Consider the following 12,902-nt stretch of genomic DNA (forward strand, 5'->3'; position numbering starts at 1 on the left):
AGGCACTGTGCTGCTGAGCTACATCCCCGGTCCCCATTTACTTTAAGTAACTTCTAAATTATTTATAAGATCATGTAAATGTCATGTAAATAGTTGTTGTACTGTACTGTGTAGGGAATAATGACAAGGGAAATGTCTGTACAAGTTCAGTATAAAATCAAAATATTTTCTGGAATTTTATTTTTGTTTTTTCATATTAGGGGTCTCCTGCATACTAGGCAAGTTCTGTGGCACTGAGCTACACTCCTAGCCATTTTAAATTTTTTGCTTTGAAACAGGGTCTGGCCTCAAACTTACAATCTTTCTCTTTTAGGCATCTGGGATTACAGATGTGTACCACTCACTGTGCCCAGCTGGAATAATTTTGATCTGTGTTTGGTTTAATCCATAGGTGTAGACCCCATTGGTAAGAAGTGTCAACTATACTGTGTTAAATCTAATGAGCTGTGTGACTTTGACAGGTTGCTTAACCTCTCTGAGTTCAGAGCTTTTATCTTAGAAGTCAAGATGGTGATCCCTTTGAAGCTGTTAGGAGGATCAAATAAGATCTTAAGTGAGAATGAGCTCCAAAGAGTCAGAGTGCTTTGGAATGTCTAGGAGTGTAGGACAGCCACAACCCTCTTTCTAATCAGCAGGGACAGACTGTGGTGGACCCAGAAGAAAGCCAAGTTCTCCCTAAGTGTCCTGTCTGTGCTCTCCCATGATGCCTGCTGGCCCAGGCCTCCTACCTGCCCTTCCTCTGGGGTAGGATGTAAGCCTTGACCTGCCTATCCCTACAGATTCCCCAAAACTCATGTAGAGGAAATAGACACAGAGCAGCAGTACCTTTCTAGACTGCTGAAACACCCTTGGACAGGCTCACACACAAGTACATGCCCCTCAGTCACGTACAAGCCAGTGAGGTCGTGTACATATGTGCACACACACAGCCCCAGATGCTACAGTTGGGGGCACCTTGCCCTTGCTGCCCAGTGCGCCTAGGGACCCATGTTTTCCCACAGTGTGGGGCCCTAGAACAGGAGTGAAGATTCTTAGGATGACTGCCCCTCATGTTGCCCCTGTCAGCCCATGATCCAGGAGAATTTGAGATGGCTGAATGTAAGTCTGAGTCCATTTGGAGAGGTTTCCTCAGCCAACCTCCTTTTGTAGGGTCAGGGTGACTTCCAGGACACCTTTAGCTAGCAAATGCCAGTGTAGCGGTCCCCAGTGCAGGGGCTCCTTGGTGGGTAGCTGCCTCCATCAAGACAAGGATCTGTGAGCTTCAGGAAATATGTCTGTAGGCCATTAGGAGTAGCTCTCATCTCCTTGGGTGGCTTTACAACATAAATGTTTCTGTTTTAGCAGGATGGGCATCTGAAGGACCCTTCTTTGGTACTGAACTTTGGTTTCAATTCTGAAAAACTCGGAATTCTCAACCAACCTGCCCAGCACCAGACTTTCAAACCAACTTGCACCCTCCCTGGCAGACCCAGCTCCAGGGCATCGCACACAGACCTGGAGATATTCCAGAAACTCTGGGAGCCCCAGGAGCAGGGACCTGGCTCACTCACCTGCCACATATTCATTAGTACACAATCAGGGTGTAGGGAGTGAGCCTTCATTTTTGGCTTTAGGCAAACTATGAGTGATGGAATACAGAGAATCCCCCAACTTCCTCAGGGGTTGGAATCACACTGGCTGCAGGGTCGTACACGGGGTGGCTGGGGTGCAGCCCTCCTCTCCTCCCCTGACTTTCTGTTCCTGCAGCCCAGCAGGGATGTGGAGTGGTTGGGGTACAGGATCTGAGTGTTGGGAGCGCGTGGGTGATCTGCACCCCACGGTACTGATGCTTGTAGGTCTCTGCTCTGGTTCTGCCACAGCTGGAAGACAAAAGCCTAATATGAAAGCTTTCCTCTCCTCTGTCCCTAACGCAGTGTCCTCCCACCTACTCCTCTGGCTTTTGTATGAATTCAGATAGAGAGAGGACAGGTGGGGGAAGAGAGGGAAGGGAATAAGAGAGAAGTAAAGCAGAGCAGGAAAAGGAAGAGGACAGAGGGACACTGAGTGGGGACAGGGGAGAGGCCGGCAGGGAAGGAACTGAGTGCCGGAAAGAGGGAAAGAAGGAGGAGATAGAAGAGGGAGCCGGGGACTCAGCCTGCCAGGTGCTTGGCACAGGCCCCTCCTGCAGCCACAGGGAAGAGAATCTGCCCTCCTGGGACCCACCTGGGGCTCACCCCACTCCAGGGAGAGTGGCACCGGGCCTGCGGCCATGAGTAAGCTCCTGGGCTTCATGGACAGGTGTGAACATTCACCTCTGTGCCCAGCTGGGGGAGATCTCTGCCCTACTCCTCAAGGCCTGGCCACTCCTGGGGCACAAGTCCCACACCCGCCATCAGGTTGTTCCTCTCTACAGAGGGAGGCACTTGGCATGCAGGGCTTTCCTCTGCCCGCCCCAAGGGACAGGTGGCATCTGAAAGGAGCCTCCAGAGCCCCAGTGCAGTGGCCAGGATGGATGCAGGCTTTCTGGGTGATTCCCACACCCTGTGCTCTGCGGCCCCTGTTCCTTTCTGTGCTGGGACTCCAGCTTAGAAAAAGACTCACACACGCTGGTGTTTACGGCACAGTTGGATTTGTCTGTGTTGCCATGACAACAGTAAGGGCTGCCCATCTTCTCCCTCACACTCCACACTCTGCTCCTTTCTCAGGTTCCCGAGAGCTGGACACAACCACTGGGGGTGGAGGGGACATCCTCTGATGCACAGAGAGCAGAGGGGCCTGGGCTAGGGTTGTGGGATGGTAGGCCACAGGTCCCCGGCATCCTCCAAGAAATTATTCGCTCACTCCTCATTGTACCACCCCCCCGCCGCTCTTACTATTCCTATCCCTGGCCATCTACCAGCACCCCTCAGGCTTCTGTTTCCCAAAGACCTGTTGCTCTCTGTCTTCCAATTCCTGGTCAAGATTGATCTCCTCCTACAAGCCCTCCCCATTTAACTCCCTCTGACCTCAAACACCAAGATCTTCTCAGCATTTAAGTGCACTCTAGCGTATTGATCTGCACTCGCTCCTGCTCTGTGTGCCCCTTGTCGAGATGCTGTGCTGGATTTACGTGCCCAGCCTCCTCAGCAGTCTGGAGCTGTATTTTTGTCTGTCCAGATAGCTTGCTGCCCTGCCCCCACCCCATACCAGAACTCTATCCCATGGCTGGTCCGTTCTGTGTAGATCACAGGCTCCCATCCGCCACTTGTCCACCACCAGCACCTGTCCACAGGGATGGCTAAGTGGCCCAGGCAAGGATAGACTGTGCCTTTTCCCAGAGTTGCTGTTAGGGTACAGGACTCTTCCTCTGGGCGTTGAACTGTGAAACAACTTAGGTTGGAGCTTTCAGGGGCCCTACTTCCCATCACATGAAAGGAGTTCAGTAATGGCAACAAAGAGCTATGACTAATATTTACTCTTCATTCTGCAAACTCCTTGAAGACAAGAGTTGTATCACCTCTACCAGACAGGAGCTCCCTGGGGACAGCCACACTATAGGCCAGAGCAAGCTGCTCCCTGCTCAGGCCCTGAAGGCTCTGGGAGGAACAAGGATGATGGATCTTGATACCCAAGTGTTATTTCCACTAGAACTCCCCAGAGAGCATCCATCACAGACTGGATGCCACACTCAGACCATCTGGTTCAGTAGGTCTTGGGGAGAGCCTCCCCATCTGCATCGCCACCATCTTCCCCAGGACTCTGATGCTGCTGGTGCCCAGGCCCCACTTCGTTGCACCCTGCCTGCCCGGCCCTGGGTGGCCATTCCTACCAACTGTGTCTGAGGGCAGCACCGCCCCTCGTGGCAGCACCTAGTGCATCAGAGTAAGGGATTGGCTTCTCCACCTTTTTCCTTTCAAGCGCCTCCCTGTGCAAATTCATCTACTCCTCCAGTTGACTTCAAATCCTTTCTACCAAGAGTTCGCAAAGCAACAAGGGAGGTGGGGGCGGTGCTTGGTAGAAATGCAAATTCTCAGGCTCTGCTACAGACCCAGTGTCTATGGTCTTTATGTAACAGTCAGCAGTGGGCAGTAGAGGCTCAGGAAACTAGTGTATCATGCCCACAGGTCCTAGGGACAGAAGGCAGGGCATGTCCTACAGGGTCTCGCAGACAGTGTGGGTGGCAGAGGGGCAGGATGGAGGAGGCCAGGCCACAACTTCAGGGAGCTGTGTGGAGAGGAGCAGGGTGGGATGGTTTAGGATCAGCTGGTTTGGATATTTTAATAGGCTCAGCCTGTGTGTGGTCCCAGTTGCCTGGTCTCCTGCCCTGGATTGATTAAGCAGAGGAATATGCTTCCTCAGGTGTAGGGCCAGTGGAGAAGGTGTAGCCCAACTGGCTAATTTACGCACCAGAGATGTACTCCACTAAGCCCTTTGCTCTAAGAAGCTGGGTAACTGTGGGATGTGCAGTCTCTTCCCAGCCAGAAAGGCTCGTAAACATCAAAACACCATACTACCTACAAAATTGAAAGTCTAAATAACATCTACTGTTCCAGAAGCCCTGGGGTGGCTCCCTGCTGTCTGTTTTAGCCACCTCGCAGGTGATTCTGATGCACACGAGAGAGGGCCACGGTCTCGAGAGGCTTTGGGAAGGCAGGCGGCCAGCCAGCCATAAAAATAGGTCCTGTTGAAGCATGGGTGTCCAGCCTGCTGTCTTGTTTGAGCAGCACTGAGTGAACAGGAACTGGGCTGCGTATAAAATGTATAAAATAGGGGCTGGGGATTTAGCTCAGCGGCAAAGCGCCTGCCTGGCAAGCGCAAGGTCGTGAGTTCGGTTCCCGGTACCGGAGAAAAACCAAAAAAAATAAAATAAAATAAAATAAAATGTATAAAATAGTTAATGTATATATGTAACAAACTTCCGTTTTTAATGTTTTTCGTTGTAACATTAAAAAGAGGAGGGCAACAGAAACTGCCTGCATGGGGCAGGCATGGGAAATGGTGTCAGCGCCACACAGCACCCTCTCCAACACAGCGGTCCCGCCACTCCTCTGCAGCCAAGCACCACACAATCCAGTAACGGAAAATACAGTTCAAGATAATGTTTAAAGTCCACATTCTTGTGGGGCTGCATGGTGAGCTGCCCAGGCCCTCATGAGGCCTGCGGGCAGCAGTTTGGATACCTTTCCCTTAACGTCAACTAAGCACGAGAGCTTCTCATATGACTTTGCTAAGGTGACTCACTGTACCAATCCAGCTGCCATCAGCCGCTGGCCCCAGAGGAAGAGGGTGGCAGCTGCAATGGCTATTGGGTGCTGGTGAGGCGTTTCTAGCCAGCCTGCCACTGCTTGGCCATGTGACTTTGGGCATATCACTAAGTCCTTTGTGTCTCCCCAGCAGAATGTGGGAACTGACCTGGTGATCCTCATAGGTCCCTGCAGCCCTGCTTTCTCCTGATCTCAACACTCCAGTGATCCTGTGTGTGTAGGGGAGATGATGCCCTGGGATTGTGGGTGGGTGATGAAATGAGATGCATATGGATGCACCCAACATCTGACAGGGGCCTGATAAATGCTGGTGGGATGTTCAGTTCTTCTGTCCTTCCCATTCTGCCCAAAGTTTCCTCTCATTCTCTTTTCTGACCCCGCTCTGTGCTTGCATCCAGCTTAGGGCCCTCTCCTCTCCGGGACCATCTTCTCTGCAAGGCACTAGCATCCTTCCACTCCATGAGGCCCACGGCGAGGAGTCCCACACACTTCCTTAAGATTCAGGAGACACGAAGTGGGGCGTAGTGGTGCATGCCTGTAATCTCATCACTTGGGAGGTGGGATGATCAAGTTTGAAGTCAGCCTAATCTAGAGTTGGTAGCCAGCCTGGACTACGCAGTAAGACCCCATCTCAAGAAAGAAAGAAGGAGGGAAGGAGTAAGAAAAGGAGGGAAGGAAGGAACAAAGGGAGGGAGGGACGGAATCAGGAGGAGGTGTAGGGAAGGATTAGAGTAGTGCACTCCACACCAGACTCCAGGCAGATGGAAAGCCTGGGACACAGTGACAGAGCTGGTTTACTGGCCTCCTCCCTCTACTAAGCTGCTTCCTGCTAAACCCAAATTCCCTCTTGCCTTCCCGGCTTCAGCTAGCTCCTCTGAGGAGCAGCTTGGAATATCTGAGCCCAAAGGATGACCCTTGTGTTTCTTCACTGCCTGTCACCACCCCGATCTGTCTCCTCGCTCCCCCCGCCCCTCTTTGCCAGGGTGCCTCTGCCAACGGCTGGTTATTTATATCCCGGAGCAGCTGCTGACAGACAGCTGGGAGCTGGGAGGTGTCTGACAGGGATGAGCGAAGCAGAGATGACAGGGCAGTGGGCGGCGCTGTCATTTCTAGCAGGACTGCTGGGCAGATCCTCCTCCCCTTCACCCGGAAGGCGAGGCTTAGACAGGCAGATGGGGACATTTGGGGAGGGGCAGTTCACAGGGAAGGGAGCAAGGGCCATGCACCTTGGGAGTGGGAGGAAGCTGGGATTGGAGGCAAGAACTTTGCCTTGTTGTCCTTTCCAGAAGGGGTAGGAGCTGTCTTGATTAGTATCCAGGCAGTTTCCTAGACATCTGCACCTCACAGGCTGTAGGACCTGGGTAAGTCACAGACTGGATTTGGGGTTCCTCTGAGCAAAGTGAGATGGGTGGATGAGATGTACTCTAAGCTCTCTGCCAGCTATGTCAGCGAAGTAGTCCCAAACACAAACTGGAGTTTTGAATCCTGGCTTTGCCACTTGCTTGCTGTGTGACCTTGGACAACTTACTGAACTTTTCTGTACCTCCAACTCCATCCCATAAAGTGGTGGTTCTTAATAGGATCTTCAGCAAAGGGCTTTTGTAGGGAGGAAATGAGCTAATCAATACATGTGATGGGATTGGAGTCATGCTTGGCACGTACGGTAGTTGTCTAGGCTAAATAGAACCTAGGTCTGTGATTCTCTGGAGGTGTCCTCTTACTCTAAGCAACCGGCTGGTTGTATTATAAAATATTAAGAAAAATAATGGAATTTTAAGTATACACTTCAGGGAGAATGTACAGATTCCCACATTTATCAATTCTATTGATTTTATAGGATATATGTCTTGTGTCATCAAATAGGTGACCTCCAAACTGGGAAATGTCTAGGCTAAGCCTACATTTGTTCTAAGCCGAAGTCCCAGTCTTCTGACTTTTTGCCTTTGTCTATGCTCTCTGGAGATTCTTGTTTGCTCAAAAGAGCAAAAGGTCAGAAAGTTGTTTTCTTTTTGCAACTATCTCCGTCCCTCTCCTCTCCATTTCCCACCAGCTCCTGGCTTCCTTCTAGCCTCGTGCTGTCCTTCTATTTTAAAAACTAATACCTGATCTTGGAGAACATGGAATCCCAAGCATATAATTAAGCCCCTGGGCTCACTCTGCCTGCAGCATCAGCTGGACTGTCAGGAACCTGAAAAGGGGGTAACCTTGGAGCAGGGGCCCCTTGCCCACCACCTCTATGCCCTGCTCCCCGGTGGCAGACGTCACAGCTCCTCAACCATGGTGTCTTGGAGTAGCTCAAAGCCGTGGATGGGCCCCTGCTCCCTTTCACTCATCTTGGTCCTTCTGTTTGGAAAGGAGTATCTGCGTAACAGAGGGAGAGCAAGGGAAGCAAAGAAGCTGATGAGTTACCATGGAAACCAGCTGAACACAAACTCTTTGCTTCAACTAATACTTGACTTGCAGAAATACTTCTACAATCACAGATTAAATGAACACACACACACACATACACACACAGCCACCCCCTTTAAAGAAGAACAAAATGTTGACTCATTCTTCTCTAATCATAGCAATTATGTTCTAATGCCAGAGTCCACTTAAGAGGTGGGCTGAATCCCTTACAGTGTATGTATGTGTGTGTGCGTGTGCATGTGGGTGTGTATGCATGTGTTCATTCAACTTGCAGAAGCCTCTCACTGTTCCTAGAAACCAAGGACATTAGGGCCAGCATCCTGCAGGGAGGATCACATCCCCAAAGTCCCTTAATGCACTGCTGAGTCATAGCAGCCATAGGCCTAGGTCAAGATGTCTGATTTGAAAGAGGCCCCAGCACTAGAGAGGAAGCAAATGTCAAAGATGGTTAGTCATCCACTAAACATTTCCTGATCACCCACTATGTGCTAAATCCCAAGAATTAAAAATGATATTAAAAACAATAAAAATCTGGTCCTCGTCATCAAGGAATTCATAACCCAAGCACTTCTGGAAATGGTTTTTATATGTGCATAAATATTGTATTCAAATGATCTCTACGATCTGGGCATGGTGGGCACACCTGTAATCCTAGTACTCAGAAAGCAGAGGCAGGAGGATTGCCTCAAATTTGAGGCCAGCCTGGGATGCACAATGAGTTCAAGGCCAGGATAAACTACAAAGCAAGACTCTTTCTCAAAAATAGAAACAAAAACAACCCCCCCAAAAACAATAATCTCTATGATGTCATGTTTTTTGGGAGAGGAGAAAGTGGGAATTGGGGCTTAGGGAGAAGAAGAGCTGATTTAAAATCATATCTTCTAACATTCCTAGGCCTAACACTCTTGGCCACACACACTGACCACAAGCTTGCCAACCTCATTCCCTTCTAAGGGTTGCCTGTGGGCTCACCTTAAACACCCCTCCTCTGTGAAGGGATTCATGTGGACATACATTAGGGAGGGAGTTGGGGAAGGTTCTGTTTAACCTCCACACCCTCTCCTGATAGCAGCTCATTTAACCTTGATCAAGTAGCCCTCTGTTATCATTTACGCTCCCCAAGGGTTCGTGTTTTGGGAGACAGACCTCCTATGTAGCAGTGTTGAGCAGTGGTGAGATCTCTAAAGAGCAGAACCTGCTGGGTGGTCCTTAGGTCATTGGAGGAGCTGCCATCAGAGAGATTAAGGTAGCTCTCCTGGGACTCCTGACCCCTTGTGGGAGTGTCCTATTTAGACGTGGGATGTCTTCCTCCACACATGTTCTATGATGGTTAATTTTGGTCATCAAGTTGATGGGTTTGAGAGATGCTTAGGAGATTAGTACAGCACACTTCTGGGTTTGTCTGCATGGGCCAGAGGGCTGAGATCTTGGGGATTGTACTAGTCCCTGGCCTCTCCCTCCTCTAGCTCTTCCCTTGCTCTCTTCTTCCCTCCTGCTATGAGTGAGCAGCTTTCCTCCATCATGCCCTTTTGCCATAATTGTTCTGCCTTAGAACCAGTCAACCATGAACTGAATCTTTTGAAACCGTGAGCCCAAATAAATCTTTTCTCCTTAAATTGTGTACGTCACATATTTTGTCCCAGCAATAGAAAGGTAACTAAATACACACTACCACTGTTGTGATGCCATCTGCCATGAGCTAACCCAAGACCAGCGCTATACCCTTGAGTCTCCAGAACTATGAACTAAACAAACCTCTTTTCTTTACAAAGTTAGCTTACCTCAATTATTCTGTTACATGCTGAAAAACAGACTACTCACAGGGGAGTTACTGGGCCTCAGGGAGACAACTGGACAACAAGGTCACACAGCTGATTTGGAATAAAGCCTGGCACTACCCAGGCAGGTGAGTGGGTGGCCCACACTGTCCCCTTTGCGTCCCACTTCAAGCAGCAGACCTGAAGCCCTGGCTGGCCAGGCGATGGGAGGGTGTGTGTGTGTATGTTTGTGTGCATGCACCTGGAGTCCTTTAGTTCTGTGAGTCCTTCCCTACTGCCACCCGCAAGTGTTCTTCAATTCTGTGCATTCGCAATTCTGCACATCCCTTTTCCGCTTCAAGGTTGGATTTTCATCTCCTCTGCCCACATTTGGAAAGTGTCCCTAATCACCGGAGAATCTAATTACCACTCCTTCTAAGCGAGTGCTCAGTCTCTGTTATGCAAATGTGGCTATAATTGTGTCAGGCAGGTTTTGTTGTCATTTATCTTTCCCTCCACCGCCCCCCATCACTCTCAAACAGGAGTTGCAGCCCCCCTCCTTTATTGTGAAGGCTCCTGAAGTCTCCGGCTGGCTCCCCTAACCACAGAAATTGCCTCGATTACCCACTCTGTATCTGGGACCCACAACAGCCCCGCCTTGGGGCAAACAGAAGGAAAAATAAACAGCGTTTACTGGAATTTATTTTATTTCTTTGGAGATGCAAATCAGAAGGCTCGAGATGAGCTCTGGGAACGTCTGCATGGGGTGGGAAGAAGTTGGCTCCGAAGGGGAGTGGGTCTGAGGCAAGCAGCTGAGCTGCTGGGCTGGCCGGGGTGCTGCCCAAGTCCTCGAGGTATGGGAGGGATAGGAGGAGCAGCCCCAAATCCCAAGATGCAGCTTTTGTTATTTTATATTGCTAGAAGTCCCCGGGCCTCTGCAAGCAGAGCTGTTAGGAAACGTTGGTCGGTTTCATATCATAGCCTTTGCAGTGGCAGTGTGCTCCCAGAATTCCTAAGAGGGGCCTAGTTCCTGGTACCTGGGGAAACCTGTCCTCTCCTTGTGACCCTCATGGGCAGGCAGGAGGAAGGGAGGTTCTGGCTTTAAATGCAAACCTATCTGTTCATTCATTCACTCACTAACAAAGAAGGAAAGGAAAAAAAAGAGTGCTTACTGAATTCCAGGCAGTATTCTAGGAATAGGGACTGTAACAGTGAAGCAATTAGATATTAGCGTCCAATCTAGAGTTAGGGAAGGGGAGTGGGCCATTCGCAAACAAATGAATGTATCATAGCAGGTGGCCACGAGGGGTACAAAGAAAAACCAGGATGTAGAGGCCAGAGAGCAATGGGAAGGTGCAGTTCCATCGAGGTGTTAGGGCACACTGGAGACAACTGAGCAGAGCTGCAGGAGCAGGCCTGACTCTGCTGCCTGGCAAGCTGAGGCTTCCACTGCAAACTTCCTGCTTGCCCCAGACCAGGGTGGAGGTGTGGATGAGCCACAAACCTGCTCTCTGGGGAAAGAGCCTTGGGGCACAGTGTGCCTGGTGTCTGGGATCTGCTAGGAGCCATGTGGCTGGAAGAGGGTGGAGAGGATGGGGTAGGAGAGATCAGAGCGCAGCAGTTCTGGAGGTTTGCAAATGCTCCTCTCAGAGGGCCCAGGACAAGTGGTAACAGTGGAGATGAAGATGGTAAGAAGCCCTGGGAGCCAACAGAACTGACGGCTGGGTTGTGTGTAGGAAAGAAGGGAAAGGAAGGATTTGAGGGTGGTGTCCCGGCACTAGACTGAGCCATCCGCTAAGATGGGGAAGAACAGAGAGGAGCAGGCACGGGTGGGGGAGGGGAGGGAAGTTCTGCTGAGAGATGTTAGATTTGAGATGCCCCGAGATAACCAGGTGGCAGAGCAGAGATGGCGGTTGGAAATTGGAGTCTGGAGTTCAGGGGAAGAGGTCTAGGCTGGAGGTATAGATTTGCATATAGATGGTACTTACAGTAATGAGAATAGATGAGATCACCTGCAGCCTGAGTGCTGCTGCCGGAAAGAGAGGCTGTGCTTGCTGCCAAGAGCTTCTTTCTACTGGTGCAAGACAGTGATCTGTCTGGGTAAAGTGTGGCCTGGATTTCAAGCGTCCTGACCCCCATCCTAACACCAGGCAAACTCTCCAATCCTGGAAAAGCAAAAGGAGGCAACTAGGTATGGGAAGCCTAGTGTGACCCAAGTATGACCCGAGAGCCCACCTCCCTCTGCGGCCTGTGCTGTCCTTTTTAAAGGAGGTAGTGGCGGCTTGGTCTCTGAGAGTCCTTCTATTCAACCCTGAGTTCAACTCCAGGAAATCTATTGCACTCAGCAAATGTCACTGACCTCACAGATGATGTCTTATTCTCCTGGCCTGGCTGTCATTATCTCCAATACACAGTTGATCCTTGCTATTCATGGAGTCAGTACTGCATTTGGAAATTCTTCCATTAGATAAAATTTCTTTGTAATCCCCCAAATCAGTATGCACGGCACTTTGGCAGTCATTTCCAGACATGTCCAGAATGTCAAAAGATTGCTACAACATGGTGTGGTGGCACTTGCCTGTAATCCCTGAACTCTGGGAGGCTGAGGCAGGAGGATCACAAGTTTGAGTCCAGTCTGGCCAATTTAGCAATTTAATAAGACCCTGTGTCCAAATTTAAAAAAAGGGGGGGACCTGGGGATTCAGCTCAGGGCAAAGGCCCTAGACTGAATGCTCAGTAATCATCCCCCTACCATGAAAAAAAAAGAAAAAAAAAAAAAAGATTTATGAGGCCCCAGTATGCTCATTCCTGTGTGACATCAGGGAAGCCACATGGTCTGACTTCAGTTCTCCTACATGAACAAGTGCCCTTTTTTCACAGCATTTAGTGCTATGTTTTTTGTTTATTTTGGTGGGTTCCCTCTTTAAAATGCTCCCCAAACATGGTGCTAAAATATTGTTCAGCGCTTCTGAGCACAAGAAGGCTATGATGTACATTGCAGAAGAAATACGTGGCTTAGGCGAGCTTCATTCTGGTGCGAGTTATAAGGGTTCAGTGGTAATGAATCAGCAGTACACAGGGAGTAAGGTGTCTTTAAACAAAAACACACATCAACAAGGGGAAGTATTGATTGGCTGTTGAAAATACAGTGACCAGGGGCTCACAGGCACCTAACCCCGTACGTTCCCTCTGAGCAAAGTTGCAGCATGGCATTCGCTTAGCCCATATTTGTAGTACCTTAGGCAACACGCCTATTGCAATGAGAAGTGGCCATATTTATGTGTTTCTCCAACCCTACTATGTTTCCAGCAAAGCTGTTTTAGAATTGCCAACCCATACACCTGCAGGAAGCAAATTTCCTGACTGGAGCACAGTACTTGTGTGCAGTGCTTTTGCTTTAAAGCTGTTTTCCAGTAATTTAGGTTATTTCCTTTCCCATTTATGCTATTATTTCAGTTATGATTCATTTTTTTTCTTGTTTTTTTTTTGAGACACGGTTTCACTATGCAGT

The sequence above is a fragment of the Chinchilla lanigera genome, unplaced genomic scaffold (genome assembly GCF_000276665.1).
Source record: "Chinchilla lanigera isolate Chin_1 unplaced genomic scaffold, ChiLan1.0 scaffold00005, whole genome shotgun sequence".
Taxonomy (NCBI): domain Eukaryota; kingdom Metazoa; phylum Chordata; class Mammalia; order Rodentia; family Chinchillidae; genus Chinchilla; species Chinchilla lanigera.